Source organism: Acanthaster planci, linkage group LG05, assembly GCF_054643075.1.
Source record: "Acanthaster planci isolate LZ-2023a linkage group LG05, COTS_SCS, whole genome shotgun sequence".
NCBI lineage: Eukaryota > Metazoa > Echinodermata > Asteroidea > Valvatida > Acanthasteridae > Acanthaster > Acanthaster planci.
Genome location: NC_141781.1, coordinates 18,100,160 through 18,111,477, shown reverse-complemented (window position 1 = coordinate 18,111,477; position 11,318 = coordinate 18,100,160). Strand labels below are relative to the sequence as shown.

General features: G+C 38.8%; 2 long non-coding RNA genes across 2 annotated transcripts; both read left to right on the top strand.

Annotated features, from left to right (window-relative positions):
* The first annotated feature begins 1,540 nt into the window (after positions 1-1,540).
* LOC110990145 (uncharacterized) lies at positions 1,541-4,517 on the top strand. Its single transcript, XR_015425504.1, has 4 exons — positions 1,541-1,732; positions 2,078-2,302; positions 3,112-3,193; positions 4,379-4,517. It is a non-coding gene; the product is annotated as an uncharacterized LOC110990145 (long non-coding RNA).
* Positions 4,518-4,916: 399 nt separating this feature from the next.
* Positions 4,917-11,318, top strand: LOC147799148 (uncharacterized). The gene is made up of 2 exons (XR_015425505.1): positions 4,917-7,608; positions 9,465-11,318. It is a non-coding gene; the product is annotated as an uncharacterized LOC147799148 (long non-coding RNA).

The window sequence follows — 11,318 nt, the reverse complement described above, 5'->3', positions numbered from 1 at the left end:
GGACAGTTTCTACCACGAGCTTGGAAATACAGCCAAAATATGTTCATAGTTTGCATGGATAGCTGCTAACATACATTATGAACGACAAAGTGTCTTTGTAGAAGTTTTAAATAGCCCCAAAAGGTATTGATATTTCGGATGGATTTCTGGTCCTTTTTTTAATTTTTCCTCATTTTCCAGAGACATCTGCAATAGTAAGAATATGTCCAGTATTGAGCTAATGTGATGTTCAACAGGTTGCATGCTCCCATGTACTTTGTCTCTGCCATCTTGTAAGGCACAGAACATCCGGATCAATCAAACATTTCCTCAAACCTGGCAACATTTTTGATGGCGCAACAATTTCCTGGCAGCTTGTGTTTTTATTACACAAAGTCTGGGGATACATAAGTTCTTTCCTGTTGAAGAAAGGTTCTTGAGAGGAGACTAGTCTTCATCTCTTGTGAAAACTTCCCTTGAGGTATCGGAATTTACTTTCTTCAGAGCCTCGATAACCTTTATTCAAGTCTGGTTTCAAAAGCGTTTTGTGTAAAAAAATCGTTTCCTGGCAAGCAGTCATCCTTGAGAGATGAAGTCCTGCACATTTTTGATGCCATAAAACTTACCCCCACCGAATTTGAATCTACCACCATGACCCAGTTTTCCAGGTGTCAGGGATGAACATTGTTTGTCTTGTCACAGATAATGAGTATCTTCACCGCTGATGTGTAATTGTCAATTTTGTTGTTTGTTTGGCAACGTAGGGGCCAATCACAAATAAGGGCAACGTCCATGGTCACTTCCTATCAAATCGCTAGCAGGATTAGGATTAACGCTACGAGCAGCCGCCGGCTGCACTCCTGACATCAATTACAACCTGCGTCTGCATTTTGTTCAACAGGAGCGATTTGATTCATTGATTAAAAGCTACAAGGTAAGGCGTCTAAAACAGTTTACTTCATCCAGACAAATTGTTACAGTTTGCACAATGTTAAAGTCGTGTTTGTTTGCAAATGGTAATCGAGTTCAGAGTACTTCTGCAATATATTATACTTCTGCCAAAAGCACTATCTAAAAAGCAGTAATAGGTCGATGAAAATTATTTCATTTGTAAGGCCAGGGAATATTCTTGCCGAATGAGCCAGGATATAAATAACGCCAATTCTATGAGGTAAGAGAATATTTTTGTTGAATGAGCTATGAAATAAGTTTCGCCAATTTTAGATTGCCGATTCTGAGTCACTACATACTGAATCGCATATAAATGTAACTACTTTATTTAAATTAAGCTATATCAACTCTCAAACAAATTCAGATTTGTATGAGTATGTGTATTTGTGTCTATTTTAATTTCTCATCCTTGCCCTTACTAAGTGCGTAACTTCCGATGGGAATGGGAAGTATGTTATCCCCCCCTTTTCGACAGAGAGAAGGAGCTATAGGATCATATATGCACTTTTTTTCACGAAAGGAGTTTTAAAACTCAAAATTTGTTGTAGTAGGTCTCGAAATTTCAAACTATCAAAATTTTCTCAGTAGTGCAGGAAAAGCGGAGTGATGTGTGTTGCGGACAAAACATCTCCAAACAAGTCCTTTCATGGGCACAGTAGTTGTGTGTTATCAATAGAGGGCGCTCTGCCCGCACCGCGCAGTGCCGAACAATCCTTTTTAGTTTATACATGGTTCACGAGCATTTTGACAAGTTATACGTCACCAAATTCCCATTTTGCTTCCATTCCGTCAGCTCAGCAAAGTGAGTCGTTTTCTTTATTTATCCTTTAGTTATTGCCTTAGGATAAAGGCAATAAGATAAGCTATTATTAAGCCATTATTAAGTTATTTTTCCAGGGCAAACAAATTGCAAGATTTTTCCGAATACATGTATGATGTCCGAGTTTTGGGCAACCACGTTTCACATGTATGTAAGACACGTTATGTTACACATGTATATGTATAATACAATGTCGCACATGTGTTACGTTTATACAATGGATATAAGGGTGTATTTAACTAGCGGTCTAAAGTTTGTGACCAGGATTTATGACGGTGGCATATAGGTTTATCTATATAATTTATTCCTTTTGTGTATTATTTTCAGTCAAACCATCATAACCGTCATCATCATCGACACCATTGTCATTGTCAGCGTCGTTATACATTATCTATCGACAACTGTATGTTAGACATCAGCCATATCAACTGTCATCAGATATTGTCATCACTGGGATCCATCACACCTTTGATAACTGTCACATGAGCCGAATTGCATCATCCCAGTATTTTTTGCCATCATTTGGAGACACCCTTGTCCACTAGCCAAACAGTTAAGACACATGAGACATTGTTCATGATACAGCAACACCATTGGTTTATTTCTTGCCAGTCAAGACATTAAAGGAGAGTTGAGGACAAGTAGACACTATAATTGAATTTTAGATGTGTGTTAATTGCTGAGTTTACAGCGACAGATTAACGTCAAGTAGCGTGGGCGCTACAATGTGGAATAAAAGTTTAGGGTGTAAGTGTGTGCAAGGTGTACATCTGTATTATACGAAGCCGCCCAATTCCATGTAGTGTCCAGCAATCCTGCCCCTTCCGCATATGGAGTTCTTTTTATATAAGAGACAGAAACATTGCACCACTAGCCCCAATCTGCCCGACAGGCAGAATGACCAACAGATCAAAGGCTGACAGCGTGCACCTTGTCTGTGAGATCTCTCGTAATACAAATTCCATATTTCTAGTGTCGATAGAATTTTTATGATTCAACTTAGATTTAACATACATGTAAATCCTGCAACGTCTTCTCCCTTCTTTTCAATCTGTGACCAGAATTGTGAGACTGGATGTTATACACACAGGGAGCAAAATCGGGTTGTCTAAGGCTTCATGAAATTAGTTTCATTGTTCAAATATATAAACGCGCCCGGCCCTTTTAATTTGGACTTTATTTTGGAAACTGGATATAAAGTTGAAACCTTCCAAATTCATTGTTCCTGTTTTGGATTTAAACTCTATTCTTAACCTAATGATAATTTCTCCAATAGTTTTGTTGACAAAATGACTGGCTGTAGTCATTATTGAAAGAGTGATTATTTTCTGATTAGTATTGTTGAATATAACTGTTCAAAGGGTGTATTGACAGGGAAGAAAGACTGAAGAATCTGTCTCACAAAGTGCAAGGTGCAGACAGTCAGCCATTGTGTTTTCCAAAGTAAGTTGATAAGCATATCTATAACAATTGTGTTGATTCAAACAGACTAATGAGACCATTAATGGGCCATTATACGTTTCGTGCTACTTTTGGAAGGCCCAGACGAACATTGAAGCCAACAGAGTAACCTGTGGGAATTTCGCAAATGGACCTGACTGAGATTAGAACTGAACCAAACCGGATCGAACTAAAGGATTTCGGCAAACAGACTTCTACAAGTACATTTCAGAACCTCCATTAAAAGTGGAAATGAATGAATCTGGATAAACAGAGCCAGAACAAAGCTCAAACCATTTTTTTATTCCTCTCAAGTTCATAAGAAGCAGGGGAGAGAAGGAACACCATACAGTGTCTTACTTCCCTCTATTTATCTCTATGTTTGGAGTATACAATTTACTAAATGTTAGAAAAAGGAAAACATTAGCTAACCCTTTTTTAGTGTGGATTATTTGCAAAATGTGAACATGCCAGCTACAACTGCTACCATTAGCGAGATATTGTTACCTGAATGTCATTCTTCTCATCACGTAATCTAGAAAAAGCGTCATTTAGCGAGATTTGGCGGAAACAATGCATGAAGTTTGCTGTGAAGCGGTGTATTAACTAAGGTGATGAGAAGTAATCTGGTAAATCTAATATTTATCTACAAAATAATTACCCTCTCTTTATTCGTACCTGCTTTGTTTATTCCACCCAATGAATTGACTGTAAAAATCAAAACTGTTGTACCAACGGGATCCCTTCAGAAGGCACGGTATATATTTCGGTCAATACACACAATTCCAAAGCCCCAGCGTTATAAGTGACGGTAAGTTTAAATTTGGTGTACATAAAAACAAAGATAATAGACAGGTCCATGGAGAGTATGGCCTCTTATGTCAATCTTCGATAAAAAAATTCTTTCCTATTGGCATTTTTTGTCCTGCATACCTACTGTACTGTGTGTGTGCTTAAGCTGTGGCTGCTAGAATATACCTTCCAAATCTGCATCGAATCCAACCACTGCAAATAGGAGGGGCAGCGCTTGATCAACTTGCAATTCCTCTTGGTCAGTGATTGGATGGGGATTTGATCTAATTCTTGGATTTATGCAAGATATAAAAAAGGATCAGCCTGGCTGCATCACAGTGAGTGCCATAGTTTCACAACCCTAACCTTCTTTAATTTTTGCAATGTTTTCAATAGATGCATTTCTTTCTGGTAACCGTCCTTTCGTTCGGCATTGTTCTTGGGAACTATGTCATGCTGCGACCTGCAAATAACGAACTGGAAGAAGAGCGGGGATATGAGCCTGATAAAACTCCAAATAGACCCAATCAGCAGCAGATAGCATTTACTGCTGTCCGGTCAAACGACACGCAACCCTGCTACAACCACACAACGCCTTTAGCCTTCCAGCAGACCGTAACACTTCTGCCAGGTACCAGCTTTGACCTCAAGAATGGTACGTTTACCTGTACTGTGCCAGGCACCTACGCGTTCTCGTTCTCGGTTAACAAAAATGGTCCCGGTCCCGCCATCGTCCTTTTCGTTCATCTCAAGAAAAACAAAGAAATTATCGTCTCTGCTTGCAGTCGTTTTCCAAGTCATTACGAACAGCTGTCTGGGAGTGCAGTGCTTGTACTTGAGCGAGCAGACGAAGTGTATTTGACTGTATATGGTAGTGTAGCTGGTGGTGGCGATTATCATTTCATCTCATTTACCGGTTTCTTGCTTTACGCCAGTTAAAGGGTCCATGCGACTAGTGCTCCTGTTCTATGTATGAGACAATTTGTCGGCCCTTTTGGTTTAAGTTTCATAAAAAGAGCTCTTTAAATAATTCAATAATGATTATGGGCGTTTTTGCTGTGCTGACAGTCTGGTTAGAAATTTATTGGGTTCGTTCATTTAGCTTCCCAGGGGGGGCTAAACCGGGGTCAGCGAGTGGAAGCAAATTAAACGCACTCATTCATTCAGTACTTGATTTTTTTAATTTGTTGTTTGTTTTTGCAAAATTGTGAAAGCAACATTTTCCTGTTGAAATTCCTTTCGCTTATTGACATGAACTCAGATTACCATGGATCATCAAAGAAAAGAAATTTCGCACCGGAGTATATGATAAAGTCAACTGCGTTGTTGTGCACAAATTAATACAAATATAAACTAAGTTTTTCGTGCCCGAATGACACATGTTTTTGCTCTTAATAATTTGAAAATATATGTGCATTTTAAATTACTGTATAAAAAGGAGTTGCGTTGCATGGATCCTTAAAGCTTAAATAATATGAAATGGTAGTAGACGTGCTGCATAGCTGAATAAGAAAGTAACTGCCTGTTTAATTTTCAGTGTATGCCTTTCTTTCTCCAAGTAGATAACTCTGATTCTTTTACGACTACGAAGCGGGAATGTTGTAACCTGCTATATCAAAATTATATGTATTTTTATTACATCTAGTAGTTAAGACACTGAGAATTGTGTAGACTTTACTGGATGTAGAATTGACTTCTCATTGATTAGGAAATTCACTTTAAAATTTAAGTTTGAACGGGTCCAATTCGGGCGATTCACAATAGTGCGCCTTCAAGAGTTTACAATGCGCAAAATCTGTCAACCCTTTCTAAATGCGCATTAGGTCTACAGATTTCACTATTGTGAAACAGCCGTATTCTCTTTCACCACTGGTGTTACATTTGTGTTCCTCTACTTAAAATGGTGAATTTCGACAGTGTAATCTTGTTTACTCGTAATATTTACTGTATGTTCAGACTGCTTCAAGAGCTGCCCGCACCGCGCAAGATTTGGCTCCTGCGAACGATGCGGTATGTTAATGAAAAACTTACTATTTAACGGTGGTAGGTTAACGATCGTTAAAATACAAAGCAAAATTTATGTTCTTTCGAAATGTGCAGCATTCTGGCCTGATATATTTTACAGATTAGCCGATGATGTTATTTACCTTCTTTTATGTAAGATTTTTGGAAGATTATTTAGGATTCCATTTTTGTGATTATTCTAATGGTATATGTTGAAAGAATAAAAATCCTTTTAACAGGGCCACTGAAATCTCCAGTTTTGGTGTTGGCATCTATATTTACCGTTTAACATGCTGAGTACTAGCCACAATGTCCAATACTGTTACGAATAAAAGATTTTAATGGAACAAATCCCACTGTATTTTAAAAGACTTTTAGGCAGTGATTTGGTGACTAATGATATATTGGTTATATTCATGGTTCCAAAAAGCTGCCACGGATCCACAACTCTGCACCAGTTTGCATTTAATTGGCCCCTTTTCTTGCACTTATGACTTTTGAGGGTTTCACAAAAGGTGGATTCTGGAAATGATTCTGGCACTAATTATTCATGAAGTGGGCCAATCAGAATTACTTGTGCATTAACTGGTAGCCAATCACTGCACATTCTTCAGACCAATCACAGTCCATTCTTTTAGCCAATCGGGCTTGGGGTCAGATTACTTCTGCTAGGTAATGCTAGTTTAGGGGGGAAATTCTAATAAGAGGTTCATTCTGTTACAGCCTCTTGGGCAAGCTGGGTCAATTTGCTCGCCACCACTCAGCCACCTGCCTTTGATCAGAATATTTGGTTTTAGTGTGTTTTTAACAGGATTAAGATAATATTTCCCAATACATACAAGATATGACATGTATCTTTACTGTTATGATAAATTGTAACAATGATATTATTGTTGATATTGATGTTTTCCATAATACACGGCAATTTGAAATTTGTAAGGGGTCAACCACACCCTCATATGTACCCAAGGGGGTGGGGTGCTGTATGTTCCACAGCATAACCCGTGCTGACCCCAAAAGATTAGATGGATCATATTATTATTTCATGATTATTCCTGGGGCCTGGGAGCCCATTCATTATGGTTGGCCTGTAAGCCAAATGACAATAGATGTACATATATAGAATAGATGTAAAAAAATTAATAATCGAATCTGTGGAAAATAATCTGCCTTGACGGTTGTTCATTTGTGAATCCGAGTATAACTAGAATAGAAACAGAATCTACCACCAAGACCCATTTATCTCCAGATAATATATAATGATGATGATAAATTTCTCCACGCTGATGCGTTTTATGAATACGTGCGATTCACAGTAGTACGCCTCCAAGAGTTTATAACGCACTGGCCAATTATAATGGGCGAAATCTGTCGACCCAATGCACGTTTGGAGAGGGTCGACGGCTGTTTTGCCGTTTGTTACGACAACACAGCTAGCGGCCAATCAAAAATTAGGACAAGGTCCATGGTCACAGGCTATCGAATCGCTAGCAGGATTAAAACTACGAGAAGCCGGCCACCGGTTGCAGTCCTGACACCGAGTACAACACTCCTGACAGCGATTACAACCCGCGTCTGCCTTTTTGCAACAAGAGCGATTTGATTCCTTAAAAGTTACAAAGGTAAGGCGTCTAATACAGTTGATTTCATTCAGAATGTTATTACAGTTTAAGCAAATGTTGAAATCTTTTATTTTATTATACCCTCGCGAATAGAAACTCAGATTTTGTGGTAGTTTCAGAAATTCTGAAACACACAACGTATTCGCGCAATAATTCGCCAATGACAGACGACTCACACACAGCATGTGCCCATGGGATCTTCCGAAGTATAAATTCTGCATTTCAAGCTGCCCATTTTAAATCCTACATCCTTCCTTTCAATCTCTGACCAGCGATATGAGACCAAATGATAATTATACATATGGATGACAAAATTGGGTTGTCCTGGGGGTTAATGAATTTATGCCAATGTTCAGAAACAAGCGTAGTTCTTTTGAAACTTTGACCTTATTTGATTAGGATTGTGGAAACTGGATAGTTTTATCCTTTCACGAGCTTCCATTTTCCTGTTACGTTGCACTGTACTGAACGAAATGCATTGAAACTCTGTTCTCAAACTAAAGATAATTTCTGCATTGTTTTTGTTGACAAAACATGATGATATGGCAGTAAGCGCAACGGCCGTTGTTATTGAAACGGGGATTATCTCTTGATAAAAGTTTTAGTGAATACAGTTCAAAGGGCGACGGGAGAAAGAAGGCAGAATCTGTCTCACAAAATGCAAGGTGCTGACAATCAACCACTGTGTTTTGAAAAAAATATTTGATCAACATCAAATTCAATTATACTACTGGACATGGACACAAAAGGTGCGCTGGGAAGTCGGAATTTTGCAGTACATAAAGGACCGACAGGCTTTGGGCGGCCTCTTTCCTTTTTGCAAGTTTCTCAATAGGAATCGTCCAATTTTTTTCCCGGGCTGTGACGCCACCCATCAGGCAATGACACTCTGCCGTTAATGTTAGCTGCCCATCTTCCCAAGACCGTTCCATTCTGAGCGGAAGGGCGCTGGGGTCGTTTCAATTTTCAACTTGTCCAGTTTTGGACCACCCCGCCATCGTCAAAGTAAAATCCAGATTTCTGCAAGGAGAAAAGTCAGTTTTATGAAAAGGGGTGGGGCAACTTAAAGAAAACCCAAAACCTACTGGCAGAAAATGAGAAAACGGGGTTGTCCACTTTTGATGCTCCATACTCATCAAGTTATCTTGAAAAGGTGTCATTTGGCGACAGTTCATTTTGGATGACAAAAACTAATCAATTTGCTTCGACGCAGAGTATTCGCTGTAGTGACGGGAAGTAATGTCATGAATTTGGTAAATCGAGTACCGGTATTATTTTTGTTTTATTCGTAAACTTTTTTTTTCAATAGGCCTGATGATGAACGATTCCGTACAGGAAAAAAAACACATATATTTGGTTTACAAACACGTTGCCAAACACCCCAACGCTACAAGTGACATTACGTTTAACTTCGGAGTATGCACTCACTCAAAACCAAGATAATAGGCATAGAGATAGTATGACTCCTATTTTTAGCCTTTTTTCTCTGTTTACCGTCCTTTTCCTGTTCATTACCCCTTACTGCGTGCATTCTGCTATTGTGTGGAGTTAACTAAATTGTAGCTGATAGAATATTTCACCTTCCAAATCCACGTCAAATCCCAAAACCAAGTAAATATAGAGGTTTTATCAAACCAGCAAATCTTCTTCGTCTAAAAGTGGATGAACATGTATTTTCCCTCTCTTGGAATTTATACCAGAAGTAAGCTAGGAAAAGGATTGATCGTATTAAATCTGACGGCACCACTTTAGGAGAGGTGAAAACCTTTACACAAAACGCTGTTAAGTTATAAGTGTCTTTTGTTGCAATAGTTTCGAAAGCCTAACTTTTTCAATTTTTGAAATGTTTCCAATAGATGTATTTCCTCCTGGTAACCGTCCTTTTGTTCGGCTGTTTTCTTGGAAACTTTGTCACGCTGCAACCTGTGAACAATGAACTGGACGAAGGCCAAAAATGTGAGCCCAAGGAAACTCTTGATAGACCCAATCTGCAGCCTATAGCATTTACCGCTGTAAGGACAACCGACTCGATACCCTGCTACAACAACCATACAACACCTTTGGCCTTCGAGCAGACCCTGACACTTCTGCCAGGTACCAGCTTTGATCTCAAGAATGGTACGTTTACCTGTACTGTGCCAGGGACCTACGTGTTCTCGTTCTCGGTGTACAAAAATGGTCCTGGTCCCTTTCCCGGCCTTTACGTTCATCTAAGGAAAAACAACGAATGGATTGTCTCTGGTAGCAGTGGTTACCCAAGTCACTATGAGCAAGTGTCTGGGAGTGCAGTGCTTTTTCTCCAGCGAGGAGACGAAGTGTATTTGACCTTATATGGTACTGTGGCCGGTGGTGACTTCTATCACTTCAACTCCTTCAGTGGCTTCTTGCTTTACGCCAGTTAATTAGTCCAAGTGACCAGAATTCTTCACGAATAATTGTTGTATTGTTAAAACTGGTTAACGCCTCTTCGGGCTAAGTGTCAAAAGGGGCACTTTGAAATCGCTGAGGGCGCTTTTGCTGTGATGTCAGTCAGGGAAGACACATTTGGGTTAGTTCAACGGGGAAGCCTGGCATGCCCAGGTGTACCAAGTCAAACAAGGTACATGTTGGGGACGAGGTAAACCTGAGTCATCCAGTGGAAGCTAATCAAACGTACCCCACTCAGTCCATACCATTTGTTAGACAGAATAGTGGAACCAACATTTTCGCATTGAATGCTCTTGACTTTTTTGCCATGAGCTTGCACGACAAGGGATCATCAAAGAAAAGCAATTAAGCTTGTACTATGTAAGAAATTCCTATATTTCATTATGCAGAAAGCAATGTCAGTTTTTCTCTGGAATGACATCATGGCTTTGCTCATGGATATGGAATGATGCTCATAATTAGAAATTGGAAAATACACATGCATTTTTAATAATAAGCGTTATTGTATTGACCTTGTTGAGCTAAACATACTTGGGTAAAGTTTCAAACTATCAAAAGGCGTTTAAAAGTTCCAGAAAACTAGTTAAAAATAGAAGGGAATGTTTGACACAGTTTATCGAGATTCATCATTAGATGTATTAACAAAATCTCTGGGAATTCTTCATCAAAAAGATGAAGATCAAGGATATAAGGCTATGAAATATGATAAAAGGGAAAATTTAGGGTCTGTAATAGTTTGAATTGTAAACTTTACTTGTTATTGGTGATTGCTCACTTCATCAGGAAATTCAATCTAGAATGCACCTTTAAACTCTTCCACATTTTTTTGTCATCACAGGTGTCACATTTGTTTTCCTCTTCTTAAAGTTAAAAATACGTTTGGTGAGTTTTGACGTCGCTTTTTTTTCTTCCAATCTTAATATTAACCGTTTATTCAGAACTGATTCAACAGCTGTACACTCTACACACAAAAATAGGTGTTCGCATGCATTGTGTAAAAATGATCGTACCTTTAAAACAAAGCTTCTCACAAAAATGCGGATAGATTTGCCGTTGCTGTTATTTATTCCCTTTGAAGTAGGATATTCAAGGATCCCGTTTTTGTGATTTACGGATGGTGTTACCTACATTTGAAATAAGAATTTATCTTTTTGGTGATAAGCAGGGCCATTGAAATCACTGGTGTTCGTCTTGATATCTAACTGTAAAATAAATATCAGCCATATGTCTACAATTGAATAAAAGTAAAGATTTGAGGGAATAATTCCCAGTTGTCTAATGAA